The sequence below is a fragment of the Cygnus olor genome, chromosome 1 (assembly GCF_009769625.2).
Source record: "Cygnus olor isolate bCygOlo1 chromosome 1, bCygOlo1.pri.v2, whole genome shotgun sequence".
NCBI lineage: Eukaryota > Metazoa > Chordata > Aves > Anseriformes > Anatidae > Cygnus > Cygnus olor.
This window is the reverse complement of record NC_049169.1, coordinates 59443386-59463123: the sequence shown is the minus strand read 5'-3', so window position 1 is coordinate 59463123 and position 19738 is coordinate 59443386. Positions and strand designations below refer to the sequence as shown.

At 38.0% G+C, this 19738-nt stretch overlaps 1 long non-coding RNA gene across 3 annotated transcripts in view; it reads left to right on the top strand.

Annotated features, from left to right (window-relative positions):
* The first annotated feature begins 327 nt into the window (after window positions 1–327).
* Window positions 328–19738, top strand: part of LOC121071826 — a 40591-nt gene continuing 21180 nt past the window's right edge. For 2 of the 3 annotated variants that reach the window (XR_005820813.1, XR_005820809.1), the window contains exons 1-2: window positions 910–1038; window positions 1186–1302. This is a non-coding gene — a long non-coding RNA (uncharacterized LOC121071826). Of the gene's footprint in view, window positions 457–909; window positions 1039–1185; window positions 1303–19738 lie in introns of those variants that run through there. The other variant, XR_005820812.1, reaches the window with a different exon arrangement.

The window sequence follows — 19738 nt, the reverse complement described above, 5'->3', positions numbered from 1 at the left end:
TCTTCCCTGCTCTGCCCCTGGGGCAGTCCATCTAGATATTGCTGTGCATCTTGGTCAGTCGTTAGAGTTCTAGCTGATCCCTAGACAGTCATTCTCATGTGTACCCCTCCCTTCTTATCATTGCAAGGCAAAAGGGAATGATGCATAAAGTTTTTTGCCCAGTAGTTTTGAATGTGGAAGGGGTAATCTAAGACCAGAAACATTTCATGGAATGTGCCAGTTCCAAATGAGGGAAAATTTAAACCTTCATTACCCAAGGTAGCTGTAAGTGAATGTGACAATGCCTTCATTCTTTAAAAGCGCATTCCACTTGTGCCACCATGCAATTTCTGTTTTTGTTTTGTTTTGTTTTTAAAGCCCTTGTACCTGAAAGTTTTGTTGTTTAATTGATTTTTTTTCTTGGAAGAATATAGATAAGGAACTCACAAGCAAATAAACACTGAGGCTACAGTCCAGGTAAGTTCGCTATTTCACAAGTCATTTAAGTTCACATTCTTGCATCTCTTTGTGTGCATCCTCCCTTGGCATGATGTAGAATGCAGTTTATTTTCAAGAGTTAACGTCTGTGGCATGTTGTAGGCATCAGCATCAGTGCAAAAATATGTAATAAGGCCAAACCCCAGGGACCTGCATGATTTAAAAAGAAGGGCTTTATAATCCATGATTTGTCAGTTTGATTGGCTGCTGTTGAGGTAATGGTCTGTGTTTAATCCAGCTTCTTGACTTTAATTCTGTGGTTTCAAAGTCTATCTCAAATGCTGGTCAAGCCTCTCACTATAAAACGCTGCTTTGAAATTTCAAATGGGACAACTTTCTTTTGCATGTTGTCAAGGTCATAATGAAATAGAAATTAAAAAGCTTATGTCAGTAATTATATGGATTAGAAAACTATTCCATATTGTCATTTTTCAGCAGGAAGGAAAAGGTGTGAAGAGTCACTTTCCTTTTACTTCTAAAATGCAAATGAGTTCAGTTATTCAACTCCTGGAGTATGTTTCTAATGATCACTTTTGGTTGGACTCTAGAATGAGTCTCTGGGTAAGGTCCTTCTAAATAAAAATAATATTGTTTGGGGGTAAAACATACAGTTACAACTTTTACAACTTCTGCAATGTCTTCGTAAGTGATGGTATTTTGACTAATGCTAATGCAATGTCTCTTGATTAATAAAATAAAATTTTCCAGGTATTTATGGAATGCCAATCCTATCTGGGGCAAAGACCTTCTAAGTGGTTATCCTCCTGAAAAAATACCCAGTCAGAGCTACTAGAAGAAGAAGGCAAAGGTCTTTGCACTGTCAAAGTAAGTTTTGTATGTTGCCCTCAGGAAGGTTTTGTAGGTATACCTGTCTTCTTCACAGAGTATAAGCATGAGCCTTGATGTCCAACTTACCTTATCCACTGGAGAGAGTTTACATCCATTTAAAGTTTCTTGATGTTTCTGAGGTGGGTCAAAATTTTGATATAGTGGAGTCAGAGGTTATAGCGGTGGTGAGGTGCAAATATATCTGGAAAAAAAAAAAGGCATTGTCAGTTGTATAGTAAAAGTTCGAGATTTTCTGCAATGCTACCTATCACTGAAAACATGTCCTAAATGGCTTCATTTAAAGTGCCCTATAGGCCTGTACTGTGAATACAGACAGGGCATTTCAGGCAAATGCCATAATGAGAGCAGTGCTTGGGAACACTCTATTTTAGCAGAGTGAATGTGACCAAAGAGTAATTCACTAAGACTGCCAGAATCCTAATGATTTCTAAAGAAGTGATTTTAGAGAGGGGAACGATATATTACTGTGGCAAAATACTTGTACTGCCTTATCCAACTGTCTTAGATCACAGTCTGTGTGAGTAAGAGGCAAAAATAGATGTTAAAAATAATATAAAAAATCTCTAGCATATCTCAAAAAAAGATTGTAATGATGATGGGAAATAAAAGTGAAATATAAATTTATTTGACTATGAGATTACACATTGGAAGGAGGGTGACAGTAGTAACCTATTGTGTCACTGAACACAGCTCACTGTGTGCTGTTAATAATGAACAATTACAGAGTCTTCTGGAAAAATTTAAGAGACATGGCCGTAAATCTGGTTCAAGAAGAACATAGAAGATGGCTAAATGTCACAGAGTTCTAATCTGTCTGGGGTGTCTGGAGATAAGTCAGAGGTGGACTGTACTCTGGTCTAATGTAGCTTTGCAGAGAAGTAGAAATGGCCACGTTGTCATTGTTTGGGTCTTGGTTCAGGGCACAGACAGGACCAAAATGTCACTCCTAACTCTTCCCCACAAGTGAATGGAAAAGGGAGGGCTTGAAGTTTTGGTTATCTCTCACTTCCATGCATTCAGATTTGCCTGAATATCCTTGCAAAATTATATTCCAGTAAGCCTATAGCAACCTTCTACTTTCCTAGTGCTATTCAGGTATACATTGGTCCTTGCCCTCTTTTCATCTAAGGGGAAGACATTAGTGCTGCATTTAAAATATATATTGTATAAAGTAACTGTACATTCAGAATAAGAAACCATGGCCTTTTTAATTAATGTACTTTAAGAAGACGAAATATCCATATCCATTTCATCAGCACATTTATTTAAAAATAATGTCTACCAGGGTGACTGTTGTCAGTTCCTGTTACGATGGGCTTATTATGAGCACAGAACTTTTCTCCCAGAAATGCAGAACTCTGGGTGATGTTTTTTTGTTTGTTTGGTTGGTTGGTTTTGGTGTGTATGTGTGTGTGTGAAAAAAGACCCAGGTATTCAACAGATACTCCCAAATGTTGAAGTCTTCTGAAGGTCTGAAGTGAGAGGGAAGGACATGGGCTTTTCTGAAATATAAGCTCTAAATCAGTATCGAGGAACGACAATTTCTATTCACGTTGAAGACATCCTTCCAGTACAGCCTTTCAGTAGGGTTTGAACAGGCTCATCCATGAGGAATCTTTCTGATTTACTCTAAACAGGAGAAGAGCTAAAATGAGGAACTCGTCCTGTAATGCAACAGGACATAGTTTGCAAGGCCAGCTACAATTGCATACATCCAAGGTAGGCCAGATAAATACCTGGAGTAATTACTCAGCAGGGACAAACTTGCATGGAATGGGGAGCAGATAATTCTGGCAGCACTTTTGGACAAGTAAGATATGGGCCACCAAGACATTAATAAGACTATTAATCAAGACTAATGGTTTGCAGAGTGTGCATAGTAAATCACCCCTCCCACAAATAAATATAATGATGCTAAGAATTGTAAAATTAATCTAATAATTAAAAGAGTAGCTCAGAATAAGGCTCCAACAGTACTCTAAATTGATTAACTGAGATAGATCAAAGTCTTAAGATTTTGAAAATGAGAATTAGAGGGGAGAACTGAGCTGAATGGTCTGGAGCCTCTAGAATGAAACCTTTGAAGAAAACTGAATTCAGGGTCTATTTCACACCTCAAGAATGTGTGAAATAGAAGCACATGACTAGACTTGGGTCTTTTGTAGGATATTATTATTTAGAATTATTTTCTCCCTTCCCTTAATATTATGTGGTTGAGTAAATTATTCCTGTCACTTATTGGGAACCTAAGGCCCAGAAGTTCTTCTTTACTAAACAGATTTTTTTTTCTTCTGAGACAAAACTTTGCTATATTGCTACATTAGTTTCATTGTAAAATGTTCTTCCTAACGTTGAAGTGTTTAAATTCTATCTGTGAATACAAAAATCAATGCAAGCATATTTAGATGACATGGAACTGGTGAATTCCAGTGGAAAATGCTGCATTTGTGTTAGCAAAAGTGTATTCAAAAAAAAAAACATAATATTTAAAGTGAAGATTCAAATAATGCATCTGTAATTGCACCATTTTGCATGTTGAAAAATCAAAACGTTTTAGACATTGGACAGATATGTAGGACAATACGGTCTTATTTTCATGCTACAAAATCTATGAGTGTTTTTTCTTATGTGAGTAACTACATTTCAATATATAAAACTGGTTCTGCAGACACTTCAGGATGCAACTTTGTTTAGGAGGGTCATTGTTTCAAATGAGTTGCATACTTGGGGTCAATTCCTACAAACAGGTACAAAAGTTATTAGTTCATCACATATATAATACATTCAGTGTAACTGCTCAGATATGGACAGACATTTATGAGTCTAAGAATTTGCAGGAGGGGATTGTAAGATCTGGGTTTTATTTTAGATCCCTGTCCTGTTTATTACTTTGTCTGTCCAGAACAGAATGTATGTTTTAGCTGTTAGGTCTGAATCTTGAAAGTACTTAATGCATGTTTAATTTCACTGTTTCTGAAAAAGTTTTAAGGTATGTTGACATAAGAAAGATAAGGTTCTCTGGGTGAGGATGAAAACCTGACTTTCTCATTGAATCCCCATTGGTATCAGCAGAGTCAGGATTTGCACCACTATCCCTGATATATAGGCTTCCATAAGCCACAAGGGGTACATATATACTCTCCAGTTTTGTATTTTGTTTCAGACCTTGTTTTGGACCTTGTTTTCTGGCACATTTCTACTTTAAAGCCAAGAGACAAAATGCTTATAGGAAGTAACAGCTATCTCATTTATTGCCTGGATGGTCATAATAATGGGTCAGTAATCAGAGGAAGAGCACTGAGTGGTTGTTGTTGTATAGAAAGGATATATCTGTGAATAACATTTCAGTTGGCACATCCTTAAAAGACATACAGATTGCTAATTGCCACAGCTGATTGCAATGCTCTGTTTGAATAAAGAAAATGAAGGCTGGCTGCCTCAAGGCATGCTAGGAACATGAAGCCATTTAGGAAGTCCGTAGGAGGATTGTCATGACCAAATCTTTGATTGTCTCTAACCTCAACAGTGAAGGAGTTAAGAATTTTTTGCATCTTGAAGCATATAATTGTGCAGTAATTCTAGGGGGAAGGGGCTTCTGAACCCAGATCAGGTTATTCTTTCAAGATCCAGTCAAGTCTTGAAAGTCTCCAACCTCCCTAGGCAGCTTGGCCCGCTGTTTGACTGTACTAATACAGAACGTTTCTTTGAGCATGTAGGAACTGCTGAGCAGCTTTTATATGCTTTCTTGGGGTACACAGGAAACAAGAAAAAGTCTTTCCTGGAAGTCAATGCTGAAAAGCAATGTGAGAAGCTCCCTGGGAGAGCACAGAGCAAAAAGATGCTTCAGTGCATCCTGTTCTTAAGGGTGGTGGGAGCTGGGGCGTGGAGCAGCTGTAGGGCGCAATGGGTATGATTATTCACCACTGTGGTATATCTGCTTTCTTCAGAATAGGTTTTTGTGATGCCACCAGTGCCTGGAGAGTCGTTTTCAAAATAGTGCAAGTGAAATATCAAATAGTTAACAGAAAGGTTAGTAGCTACTTAACTTAAAAACTGCAGAACTGTACATATGCAGCAAGGATAAAAGGAGCATATATAGCAAAAAATGTGGTACCGTAGCAGTGTTAAACAGACATCAGTCAGGTTTAAATCAGTGGAAAAGAAAGTTGAATGTAATTCTAACAACCCAAAGATGGTTAGCAGATCTACTGAATGGGTCTTAAGTTGTCTTAAAAATGTGTGAATAATTGAATGGTGTGAAATGTACTAAGAATGTAATACTGTGCAACAATACAGATCTTATTCCTCTGCTAAAACATATACGCATGCAAACAATCCCTTCAGTGCCTTGTGGAGGACAGTGAAAGCTTAGCAGAATTAGAATGCACTGAGTGAAGTTAGAGGCCAGCTGACTGAAGTGATGTTAGGGTTACCATATACAAATATTGGGGGCAAAGCTATCAGAAGTTCTCTCTTAACCTGTGAGAAAAGCTGAATAGGCAAACCTAGATTATTATTATTACTTAACTTTTATTCCTCCCCTCCCTCCCCTCCATCCCCAGACTATGTTTTTGCCATCTTAAGTTAGAAGCTTCTCCTTGGGCAGATAAGTTCAAGTGCTTTCTATGCAGGATTCTAATGACACGTATGATGTATTAAAATCTCTTTGGAAATAATGATTGACGATGTGCTTATCTGGGACAGAATTTATTGTGTTATAAAAATCTATGTAATGTGTGCCCAGAAAAAAATCCTTAAATTGAGTGAGAACTAATATTCAATTGGGATGAGTAAGATTGGTTATTTAGGACACACACAACTATTTGTGAATTGTGACAAAAGAATTCAACTGATCATAAGTAAGATAATTGGACAAGTGGAAAGACTTCAAAAGAAGAAGGCTACCCAGAGATTCACAAATACATTACTATTTCCAAGCAAACATATTCCCTGATTTATCATAAATATTCAACTGAGCTTACTGCTGATGGATAATACAGAATGCTGCTGTGATTACAGGAGGATAGGGTTGAGGAGCTGAAACTAATTTTTCTCAGTTTAACGAAGAATCCAAGTTGATACAAGTTTATGCGGATCAGAGACTGCCCTTCTGAAAGAAGACAGTCCGAGGGCGTATCATTTCAACACAGACTTAACTGCAGCAGAACTATATACCCAGACTGGGAAATACAACTGCTGGTTATTGGTTTGGCTTATGGGTGGCTTCATGAGCATGTTTATAAATCACTTGAGGTAAAAACAGACCATATAACACAGGAATTTTTATGAACAAAAACTGCTATACAAATAGCCTTTTTAACCTCAGAAAGTGTCCATGAAATTGAAAAAAATCCTTCCCTTTGAGATCCTGGCTTGAAAAGGGCATGATTAGAATATCCATGATTAGGAGAGGAAACATGAAGTGGTCTATGAGGACTCTTTTCAGGAAGGTCCTTGCCTAAGCACAGCTTTATGCAAAGGTGTTAGAAGTGTAATAGAATATGCTGAGATGAGGACATCACTAGGTAATGTCAACATGTCCCTGTTGGAGAAGTGCTAATGGAATTTTAAATCATCTTTTCTGCTCCTTAGGCCTCATAATGTGTGGTTTTCTTCACCCCGAGGACCCAAGTACATTATCTGATTTTTAAGCATTAACATATTTCTAGGAAACAGAATACCGAAAAACAAACAAGAAGTGGAAATCATGGGAAGACCTCACTCGCTTTTGTCTAAACCTGATTCATAATTTGTTTGAATTATATATATATATATATTTAAATGAAAGAGCTCTTGTTCAAAGGCTTTAAATTGTTGTATGTCACATCTCATCAAGAAACCATTTATAAATTTGTAGTATAATCCCTCCCCTCTCCCATCCTGGAACCCCCTGTCCCTCCAGGACCCCCCACCCCCCCCCCCCCCCCCCCCGGATATGCACACTGGATTCCAGATGAGTTAATAACTGATCATGTTCAACACTCCATAAATTTCTTCTTTTTTCAGCCAACCACTTTTGAATATTTGCATGGGTTAGCAGAAATAGTTTGGTTATGAGAATATATTCTGGAGAGTTTAACAAATTTATTCACATGAAACATTATTGCAAAACATATCATACATCTCGCTGATGTTAGAGACTTAGGGGAAGAAGAACAAAAGTTTCAGTGCCAGAATGTAATGGGTTCCTTGAACCGAAGGTGGTTAACTGTGCTTAGCCAAAAGAACTATACATCAAGAATGACAAATAGAGCAGAAAACTTACTCCAAGAATGTACAATAATTACAGTTAGCATGTCTGAGAATATTTCAAGGAAAGCAATGGGACTTCTGCTAAGGGAATAGGTTGATGATCTGAACAATGTCCTTTCTTATAAGCACTCATGATGGTTAGTACTCTCAGAAGAGAGAACACCAGGAGACACTGGCTTTGTGTTTCTTGAGTACAAATGTAAAGAAACCAATGTAGCCATTAGAAATGGAAAGCTACAGGAACAGTAAGTATGAACCCCAATGGGTGCTTCTGCTTTTAGAGTTGGATAGGAATCCATGAGCTTCTGAGTGTATGGCAGCACTATGATGATAAAAAACGCAAGATCAAAAGTGATCATTGATAACAGAGAGCCAAAAGGCATCAGTACAACCTGTTTATGGGGGTGGGAAATTGAGATTTTTTTTTTGCCCTGTCTTCTATAGATATTGATTTCTGCTTAACTAAGTGGTTGAATTCATCTGTGGTACTTGTTGGTTTTGGTTTTTACACTTGCTTTTTTTATCTGAGTCTTCCAAAATTCAAAAACATCTGGAGGGGAAGGGGATATAATTTAGCTACTAAATCCAGTGACCCAGCCCATACCCTATGTCTAATGCCAGGAAATGCCAGCACTCCTTTGTGTTACATTACAATGTCTAATATGCTGAAAGAATATTGTCTTTCATTAAATGAAACAATCTTTCAGCAGCTCCTCAAATAAGTCATATAACCAATAATTTTTTATTGCACAAACAGGGCTGAGATGTTCACTTTGCAGTTCAGAATCCTAGTCCTGCTTAGTGGCTAATCTGCATGTTGTTGCCTTCATATTATATATGCTGCCTGGAAGAAGACTACCAGTGCCATGCAATCAAAGATATTCATGTGACTGAATTCTAAGTTGTTAGTAGTTCCTCTGATATGTCACATCCCTTTGAACACAGCAGTGCACTTATTTGAAAACAAAACCCCAAACAAAAACCAACTTGTTTCAAGCCTTCAGTGGTATTATGACTGTGCCACTTCCCAGGTTAAAATAACTTTGCCTAAAAAATCTCAATTATTTTTCAAAATATGTTATATCCATACACAAGTACACATTGGCTGGACACAAATACAAACTGAGAGTCAAATGGCTGCAGAGGAGGCCTGCAGAAAGGGACTGGGGGGCTCTGGTTGGCAGTGGGCTCAACATGAGCCAGTAGTGTGCCCTGGCAGCCAAGAGGGCAAACTACGTTTTGGGGTGTGTTAAACACAGCATAGCCAGCTAGTCAAAAAGAGGTTGTTTTCCTGCTATATTTAGTACTGATGCAGCTTCACCTTGAATATTGCAAGCAGTTCTGGACCCCACAATATAAAAAGGGTATTAGTGTGCTTGAATGTGTCCAGAGGAGGGCAACAAAGTTGGTAAAGGGCTGGAAGGCAAGTTCTGTGAGGAGAGGCTGGGGACACTTGGGTCGTCCACTCTGGAGAATAGAAGGATCAGAGGTGACCTCATTGCTCTTTACAACTTCCCAAGGAGGCGAAGTACTGGCCTCTTCTCCCTGATAACTGATGGTAGGATGCATAGGAATAACACAAAGCAGCACCAGGGCATGTTCAAACTGGATATTAGGGAAAGATTTATTTACCATGGGGTTAGTCAAACACTGGAATAGACTTCCTAGTGAGGTCATTGATATCCCATGTCTGTCAGTGTTCAAGAGGCATTTGGATAATGCCCTTAATAATGCTTTAACAGTTAGCCCTGAACTGGTCAGACAGTTGGGCATGATAGTATTTGTAGGTCCCTTCCAAATGAACTATTCTGTAGTAGCAAGTAATTATGCTCTTATTGCAAATTTCTGCGTTATAATTAGCATTTTTGATGTTGCAATAGGAGTTTATTGGAAAAGACTACTTCAAAGCGTACCTATATGGTCTGCTGCAGAGCACTGAACTTTCTTCTCATGTGTACATTGATGTTTGCTGAAAACCTCTAATATTAAATAACGTCAAAACTTGACGTTCTATTAAAAAAATGTAGTCATTCTATTCCTAGAAAATAAGAGCATTCAGAAGATATTTTCTGCTCACAAATGAAAATGGAAGAAACATTTTCTCCCTTACAGATATGAGTATGTAATTTGAAATTATGGTCATGATGGATTCAGAAAGTTTGGTGTAGTAATTTGTCCTTACCAAAAAGGTAGCAATATAAGTAACAACTCTAATGCAGAAAACAGTGTCTTTAACAGGGACAATAAACTTTGAGGAAGGGTGAAATTAGATTTCAGATAAATGTATTAACAATTGATTCTATATATCTAAATTGCTGTGTGCTACAGCAATGCAGATCTCAGCCTTCAGTCACCAATGGCAGAATTTGTCTTATACCAGTTAAAAAGTGTTTTGATATATCTTGATTAGATATCTGTCTGCCAATTCTGAAATTTTAGCAAAGCAGTGAAAATTTGGCCTGCAGTCTAGGAGATGTAGGTTACTTTGGGAGCCAGTGAGGTAACCTGGATAGTATTTTTTAAGGATTGGATTGGATTTTGTATTGGATTAGACAAGATAAATCTGCCCAAGTCTTCTCTCTCTGGCAGTGTCTGATGGCAGATACTTAGGGAAGAACATAAAAAGTTAGCATATGGACAGATGCTTCTGCTGCTATAACTCCGATATAGAAACTTGCAGACCCAGAGACTGTATCTTTGTATTTAATGCAGCTTGAATTATTTGCCTTTCTGTAAGTCTATCATAACACTTCATGAACACACTTTCGCACTTCTTTGCAAATACTTCAATGAGTTCCACGCTTTAATTACACATTAATAAAATACTTCTTAGTTCAATGGGTAGTTAACACTGTAGTTTGGCCCCTGTCAATGAACAATGACTAATTGTGACTTACAGAAGTTCTGTGCCTTTAACTGTCATTTGTCTCTTTTTCAAGGCCAAAGAGTTTTAGGTCAATTTACCCTCAGACCTAGGCTGCCCCATGTTGTTGATCCTTCTCGTCTTTTTGTTTTGTTTTGTACTGTTTCTAGTTCTGGCATATTCTTTTTGAGGAGAGATGACCAGAACCATTCACATGGTGGCTTTATAATATTTTCTGTTTTGATATTGACAGCAGATGCTTAAGTAAATTAGAGTAGGATATCATACAGAATGACTGCAGTTAGCTAGTGGCACAATAGTCTTTTTGTTGGTTAGAAATTTCTACAGCAAAGACTAACCCTAATTCTCTTATCCACTTTATTGTGTGGGCCTGCATTTTTCAGTTTAGGGGGGAAAATGTTTGAATAAAGAAATGAACTCCTAAAACTAGAGGAGGGAAGAAGCAATGTGAAACTGTGGCCTAAGAAATAATCTGCGTTAGAATTGCAGAAATAGTTACTTTTTTGAAACTTCGGGGAGGAGGTGAGGGGGTGAGTGGGGGGAGTAGAAATTCAGTGGTTGAACCCAAAATAAATAAGTACTTGTGGTCAGCCCCAAATCAAATTTTTGTGTGAATTAAAACATCGAAACAAATAGTCATTATCAGTAGGAATGCTCAACACTGTATGGAGAAAATAGTTTCAGGGTTTTTAGGGTCTGATCTCAACAGCAGAGGTTCTCAACAAATATTCACTCTTTGCACCATATGCTTTCATGACCCATTGTAACCCTGCATCCTGTTGCTGTGAATAGGAATAAAGGCCTTCCTATACATGTTTTCATTTTTCCTGTTTCTGAAAGAAATGAGACGTTGTTTAACAGCAAATCTAATTTGGATGTGATTATTACTGTTGAGAGAATAAGTGGCTGGCTGGCTGGGTAGGGAGCCAAAAAAGGTTTCTAACCACAAGCAAAGAGAACAAGATGGGACTCAGCAACTCCATGCCCTTGCCAAAAGGGCAACACTGGGCTTAAAGGAAGGTCCTTCTTGCAGGCATAAAGAAAACATCATCACATAACTAATCTGCGGCATTCCCCAATACACGATATGGTCCCAAAAGACCTGTAAGCATGTGAAGCATGTGTGAAGAGATCATAATCATGTTGTGCTAACAAAGAGAAGGTCTAAAGGAAAGACACAGAATTATTCTATTTTTTTCTTTTTTTTTAAATTTATTTATTTTTGTATCTCTACAAAAGAAACAGGTTTGTGGATTGTTTTTGTTTGTTTGTTTGTTTTGTTTTGTTTTGTTTTGTTTTTTCCTGAGGGCGAAGACTTGGATGCTCTGCTCTGTTCACAAGTGTCCTCTTGACTGTGAATGGTTTGAAGTAACTGGGGAAAAGGGATGAGTCACTGTGTGAGAACCCCTTCATCTTCCCTATCTTCTTACTGAGAAGTCAATAACCATACAAGAACTGCATGATTATGAGGTGGGAGGTGGTGGGGAAGAGAGTGAGGAAAGCAGGATGTAGGAATTATATTTTTTTTGTACTGCCCCACCCTATCCTTGTAAAGAACCACATCGACAAGAACAGCCAGCGAACTATAAGATCTTAGGCTCAGATAGGGAAGATATTTAACTCCACCCTGAAATTCCTGAGTTTGTGCAGTCCCCAGATTCCTAGGTTCCTTGGAAATTTTCTTTGGCAAAGGTTTTAATGACAATGTAGAACAAGTGGAAGTTAATATAACAGAAGATTGCCAAGAAGTGGCCAGTGTATTGCGGTCAATAGGTTGTATAACCTCCATTATTCCAAAAGAGATGTTTCACTTTAGGCACAGTGGGCTTGTTCTGGGTCAATTACAGTCTTTCTTCGATGCTTACATCTCCACTGCATGCTTGCATCACTACACTTGCAAAGAATCTGCAATTTTCAAATTGTACCACAGTTTGTACAGAGCCAGTAGCTATTGTACGTGCCTAGAGTACAACTGTGAACGCTATCCCCCAGTTAGCTTGAAAGGGAGAGTGTTCAGGAGTAACTCTGTCAGGAGTAACTGGATGGGTAAGTGTTACTTATAAAAATAGAAAGCATTACTTGCAAGAAGAACTGCAATTTCCTACATGCATCTGTTAATTTATAAGAATTACAAAGAAGTCATTTAAATTATGTAAACAGTCTGGGAATACTTTATCTTTAGAAAATTCAATCAGAAATCAAAAATGGGTGTACTTTTTAATATTCTTAAAACTAAACAAAACAAAACAAAAACACTAAAACCCCCCTACAGAAAGAAAATATTCTTGTAAAAAGTAGTTTTGCCAGATCCCCAATTTTCTATCACAGAATTTCAACAACAATGAAAAAGTAAAAATCAAAAAGCCCAAAGAATAAGAAAGATCAAATGAAATCTATGAAGTGAATCTCTTAAAATGGAAGGGGGAGCTGAAAATCTATGAAGAAAAAAATATTAAGCTGTGTGGCCCATAATGGAATATTTGGGGAGTGTACCGAGACTTGTCTATGTCTTGTTGATTTGCTCTGAAACTGCTAAACAGCTAATGAAGCAAAAGTTCAACTCAAAACGTTTAATCTAGAGCTGACTGAAAAAAACATTTGGAGCAAAACACTTCAATATAAAATGGCTTTTTTCCAAAACCAGAACTTTCAGGAAAAGTTTTCATTTTTTTTTATTGGAAGCAAATATTTTGGTCTTCTGTTCCCCTTCTCTTTTTTCTTCCTGCTTTCTCCTGCCACTGAATATAATGTAAAGACTAATGTGTAGGGATTACTCACTCCCAAAATTTTCATTTTTTACTCTTTTTCATTTGTGACCTTCCAAAACATTCTCAACTATGGAAATGTTATAGAGTAACAACAACAACAACAAAAAGGCTTGTAACCATGCAACTTTTCCACAATAGAGAAGGCTTTGAAGATTGTAGGATAGCAAATATGCTTTCTTCTGAATAACCTTAGTGATGTTCACTGAAAATGAATGGGCTCAAAAATAGAAGATTCATTTAAAATCTTATAAAACCATACTTCAAGCCATATATGTAATAGCAATATCAATATCTTTTGTAAAACTTTTTCCATTTTTTTTCCCAGCATCATACATTTTAATGTTAGGAAGTACCACCATATTATCTGGTTTTCCTGTACATGCCATAGCATGTCACCAATTAGTCCTGTTTGAGCTTATAACTGAGCCCCATTAATGTGGGACCTTCTGGGATTGCTAGTGAACCTCTATTTTGTTCATAACCTCTACAAGGATGCTCTTGACCAGATCTTGAAACTTTAATAGCAATAGATTTTAATAGCAAGGTCATGCTGACAGAAGCATCTGATGCAGACCCCCAGAGAAGGACAAACTAATTGCTGCTGGAGCTTCTTGAGTGACAGTCAGGTGTTAGGGCATGAATGTGCCAAGCCAGCCTCTCACTACATCACTACAAATCTCAAAGTTTGCCAGGCTTTCTAACCTGCTGATTGGCAAATAACTACTGCACAGCACCATTGTCGTGGTCCCACCAAAGTAAAATCTACTGACACTGATGGAAGAATTATTTGGCTTCCCTTGGCTGTGAACAACTTGTGTGTTCACCACCATTTGAGGATGGCTAGTGGCAGGTCTGGGAGAAGAGTCGAGGGGCACAAACACAACAGACAGTGGCGCGGAGCTCTGGTTTTGAAACAGGAAAGACTTTTGCAGCATCCTAGATTTTATAGAATGGGTGCAAGAAAAGTATGTCAAGAGAAGGCAACAAGTAGCTGTGAGACTAGGAAGAAGTCCAAGAGTGATTCTAGATTTTAAACAATATATGATCAAGATTAAAGGCTAAAGGAAGAAAACAATCTCAAAGGAGTAAAAGAATCATACAAGCGCTTTTTGTAGTTGTGAGGAAGGAGAGGGAAAATATGTAGGAGAAGAGCATTTAAAGTAAAGAAACATAACATAGGAAAGAAAAGTAATGATTTGAGAAATGTGTGTCAAAGTTGATTCAGAAATAATAGCTTTGAGTAGGTGTGAAGGGAAGAAAAAAGATCGCAAAGGAAGTGGCAGGGAATACAGAAAACACATGGGGATGAAAAAAGTCAGAAGCTCAGAGAAATATAACAAGGAATTGTAAGGAGGAATGTTTTGGGGTAAAAGGCAGGCTGATGTAGGCATGCAAAGAAGCCATTATCTTTTTTTTTTTCCTTTTTTCTTTGTCTCTGCTATTGTTTATATTCCACTGAGGACAGTGGGATCTTTCTATCCCTGTCAATGCTGCTGATACTACCTCTGGCTTGGTTGGTGCGATAGTCATATGTGGTGGTTTTACTGTGCTAGGCAGCTGAACTCCACCACAACCGTGTCATTGGAGGGTTTACACAGAAACTAGAAGAATATGATTGTATGTACTGTCAACGATGCATGTGTAGCTAACAGGACAGGAATCAAGCCTACACTGACTCTAGAAAATTCACCAATGCCAGGGAATGTTCCTGAGAACTGAAGACCACTTTTCTCTATTAAATTGTTAGCACGGATGCTGGCAATACTCTGACCCAGGTCAGATAGCACTGTCCTTAACAATTCCCAAGGATGGTTCGGGAATTAGTGCATACCAAAGGTAGTTCCCAGTAGGCAGTTTGGATGCATGATGCCCAGTTTGGCCAGTGAGGGATATGAATGGGATTGAGGCAGCTTGCTCTCTGCCAGATGTCCTTTGGGCCAGGGAACATTTCTTAGCACAGTTTATAGCATGGATGCAGCCAAAGAGTGCATTTCTTTAAACAAGAGGATGCAGTTACTTCTTAGCTTAGAGCAAGGTTGGCTTCCTTTAGATAGGAAAAGGTAAAAAAGTTTAAAGCTACTGGAAGAGCAGCCCCAAGTCTGAGTACAAGAGGCAAGATACACCAAGCAGCAGAAGCACGTCCAGGCAATGGAAGAATGGTGAGTTGTGGAATTAGAAGTGCCAGTAGAAATCTTGAGGTGAGGGGCAGATGTAACTAAGTAGAAGATGGAGCTGTGTCTGGATGCATTGAAACCATTGACTTCCATGCTCAAGAGTATTTGTGCTGTGTTTGAACAGATGATATAACACATGGAGTTCTGTCCATGGTCGCACTCATAGGCAATAAGGCATAACATTGTGTATGAAAGTGGGCGGTGTTTCTTGCTTAGTGTCTCCTCTAGTTGCTATGTTCATGAAAATACATGTGGTGAATTGTGGTGCTGTATGCAGGACACTCAGTTATGAATGACTTGGATCTAGTATGAAACATGCAAAAGCCTAACTTGCAAATTGGCAGATGATATCATGGAGAGACCTGGAGGTTAGGTACAACTAGACCCGAAAGTACACAGTTTTCAGGTTTCTTTTCACCTACTGTTAGCATTAGTCAATGCCCATGACATGTTGAAGATGGAAGATGCTTTATAAACTTAACACATTTACAATTTATTTAATTTTATTGGCTCATATCATTGGTTCTTTTGTATCTAGAAGCAACCAGTCAGATGAAATAAAATGTTTAATTAAAAAAAAAATAAGTTTGTTAAAGCAAATAGCACATCAGTGAAGACAGTATTTTATTGGGCCAGAAGTGTTGCTCTTCTCTGTAAGCAAGCAGAACCTACAGGAAGATTCTGAACTTTTGCAGGATGTTGGAGTGTTGGAGCAATTGGAGCAATGGAGCAATGTGCTGTGATTTTTGTCAAAATCCTCTGGACTTGTGTTCTCCATCTGTTTCCATTCAGGTCAAGTGCACATGCTTCTCATTTATTACTGTCTGTCATCTGCATGACAGGAACACCTAGAGGCCCCACCTGAGATCAGCTCCTGCCAGTCCTAGATACTGTACAGAGACTGACTCAAACAGTTTACAGTCCAAATGGCTATGACAAAAAAAGGATGAAGTAAAATGAATTCAGGTGAAAGATCGAGAGCTGCAATGCAAGCACATTATGATGAAATCCTGTCCTTGTGTCAGTAAAAGCTTCATTTCCATGTAACCTGGATTTGTACCCCAGCTGACTTGTCCAAATTGTCCAAAACTACAGAGGAAGTCTGCATCAGAGACAGGAATTGAACTCTGAGTCCCTGTCCAGTGACACCATCCTTCCTGCCAAAGGGGTAAAATGATTTAGACATGCCCCATGTGTGGCCCTCTGAATGAAATTAATGGAAGCTATATTCATGGAAGGCCTACAGGCTTGGGCCATTTGTTTCTGCTCCATGCTTTTCCTTCACATCTTCGTTCTGATCACAAGAGAGATGAATAAACTCAGCAGGTTCACAAAGAAGGCATATATGAATCTTTTACAGCCAGAGTGTAAGCTTAGGGTTGGAATAAGTCCAAAGCCTCAAAAGGAAATTCAGTTGAAATGACCAAGTTTTGCCTGGTTTGGGGTCAAAACCTAGCGAAAACAACACTTCATATGGTTTCTGTATAAAAACATGAAGCCACACAGATTTATAGAAAACCACCTCAAATTTTCTTACTGTGAAGCCAGGTTCAGAAAGAAGGCATGGGAAATTGAGTAATACTGCCCAAGTTCCAGGTTAATGGCAAAGGTTCAAAATATTTTAAACCTGCTCCATTCTAGATTCATTTCACTTCTAAAACTTGGCATAAATCCAACAGCTACCTGAAATGGTACCAAGACACTTCCCAATTATTTGTAGTCTCTTCAACCAAAGTTTAGTATTTGCTAAACTTTTTGTTCTGTTTCGTGACATCTACATTTACAACTCCTTCCTCAGGGACTCACATTGATACTGTCAGAAAGCTCGTGACTTCCAGTGTCCATTGGAGTTTTAGTTTCAAGAATTTAAATTCTAGATAGGTCCAAGCAAAGGAGATAAAACTCTGAGGTCTAAATTAAATACAGTCTGAGAGTTCTCCTCAATGACATACCACCAGCATGTGTCAGTGAAAATACACTGTTATAAAAATATAGCAAACCAGTTATTTTGGTGAAGCTATAGCTCATGAAGTCTTGTTCTTGCAACAGTTGATAGTGGTCAGATTTAGCTTGGGTATTCTAAAAGGCCTTTATGTTCTCTGTGTAATGTGAGATAATAATCCTTCCTGTGGACTGAAACTTTATGGTATTAGATAGTGAATTAAAGATATGCAAACAATGATGTACTAGCCAATTTTGTATTGCAAGAACCTTAGAAAATAACACTTACCTCTCAAGACAGAAGGGCCCTGGTTCAAATCACACTGAAAATACATGCACTTCAGTTCTTCATCAAATGTGAGCATGTGTACACTGCTTTAGTCTGGAGTAGACAGTCACTAGCTTTTAATCAAGTCAAGTGAAAAAATTGCTATGTTTTCTATAAAGTCTTTCTCTGTAGGAAACTGAATGATGAAACTATAATGAGGCATTCAAAAAAGAAAGAATTGGAGCTCACTAAATGTGTTTAAAAGCTCTTTGATAAAAGAGAAGTTGTGTTCACAGACATACTTGAGTTCTGGTATCCCATGCTGCCTGTTATCTGTGATAAGCTAAGAAAAACTACTCATCATGCTGTTCCTGCAATGTTCTCCTTTAAATCATTTCCATCACAAATCTAAATCAGGATAGTAATGTTATTCTAGGAATAAAATACAAAAAAATAACTACTACTGCATAAGGCAACACACCAGTAATTGTGTGTGTGAATTTTTAGTAGTTGCCTAGTTGTCTTTAGCCTTTTCTGAATGGAGAAGAGTTTTCATTCAAAAATAAACACTGTTTCAGTTTTATTTAAAGCCTGCTAAAGTTAGAAGTGGTTATCACATTATATGAGTACCATTCCTCTTTTATAATACTGGGAAACGAAGATGCAAGAGAAAGTAAAAAGGAGGATATATAAGTTTCAAGTCAACTATCTGACACCTAGCCTTGAAAGGAGAGGCCCATTTTAGAATCAGTTTACTTACATTTGTATTATGTTTGCTGTCAGATGTACAATAGCTGGTGGGACACAGGTGACCTAGGGAATTGCCTGGAGTTAGATCCTACAAAAATTACAAAGGAGGAATCGTGTCCAATCTATGAGAGATTAATAAATGTTTTGATAAGAAAACTTTGATTTCATTTCAGTGCTACCACCTGGTGGGCAAAATGCAGACAGCAAAAATCACATTGTTATTACACTGGAACATTCTGATACAGCGAGTTTTTGTTTTACTTTGTGAAGGAAACATAAGATATTATTAAAACAACTTGAACATCTGGTTTGGGGATAAAGTCATTTTGCAGTGCTGCTGCCAAGCCTCAGGGCCAAGCACAAAGAACAACCTTCCCTTCCAGCCTCTCCATAATGCTTAACACCAAACTGTAAAATTTCATGTCCAACACAAATGAAGAACAAACTATACTGAAGCTATGGCTGTACATGTCTAGAGAAATTCACCTGATAGTTGGAATGTCAAAGAACTATAAGAGATTAAAACTGCAGAATTACAAAAGCCAACAGCAGGGAAAGAGAATCTAGTTTATTTTACTATGGGTAAGTTAAAGACAAAGTTACATCAGGCATTCTGAGAAAAAGAAGAGGAAAGGAAAGTCACTAGGAAATCTTTGTGATTATGTATTGAAAGGCTCTGCTAAGATGCCTTAATGAAGACCAGTGCTGTTTTCTTTGGTACACTTAGAACTTGCAATGAGAAGGTGGAAACATGGGGCAGATCTGACCTTCTCCAACTACTGCCTGAACTTTGAGGATCTGGAAGAGAAGTGATTAATCATTCCAATTTTGTATCACTTACTCTCAAATGAATCTGACCCCAAAACTCCAATATTTATATAAACTCCCCCCACGCCCCCTCCCCCCCCCCCCCAATAAAATGTACTGTCATACATCAGATGACTTGAAATTTACAAAACCTTCAGGGAGATTTTCCTGAAAACTTCTCTTCAGATTTGAAGTCCTGGTGTCATTAACCTTAGTGTGGCTGACATTTCACACATGATATTCTTATTCTTTCCTATACTGTAATTTTCTCAGATGTAAATAAGAATTAGTCATTGATGTTTCTAATGCTACAAGTCCCTACTCCAATGCTCTGTTCAGCCATCTGTACACACCCAATGTGGAACTGTTGTTTAAAATGTGATTGAAGTTGTATCATACCATCTAGGATCACTGTAACCTTTAATCTGGCATAAATTTATGAAAATATAATCCAGTTTAGCAAAATTTAATCAATAATGCTTTTGTTGGTGGTGGTTGGTGGGTTTTTTTGTTTGTTTGTTGTTTTGTTTTGAGCAGGTGTGAATATGCCATCGCTGCTTCCAGCGTT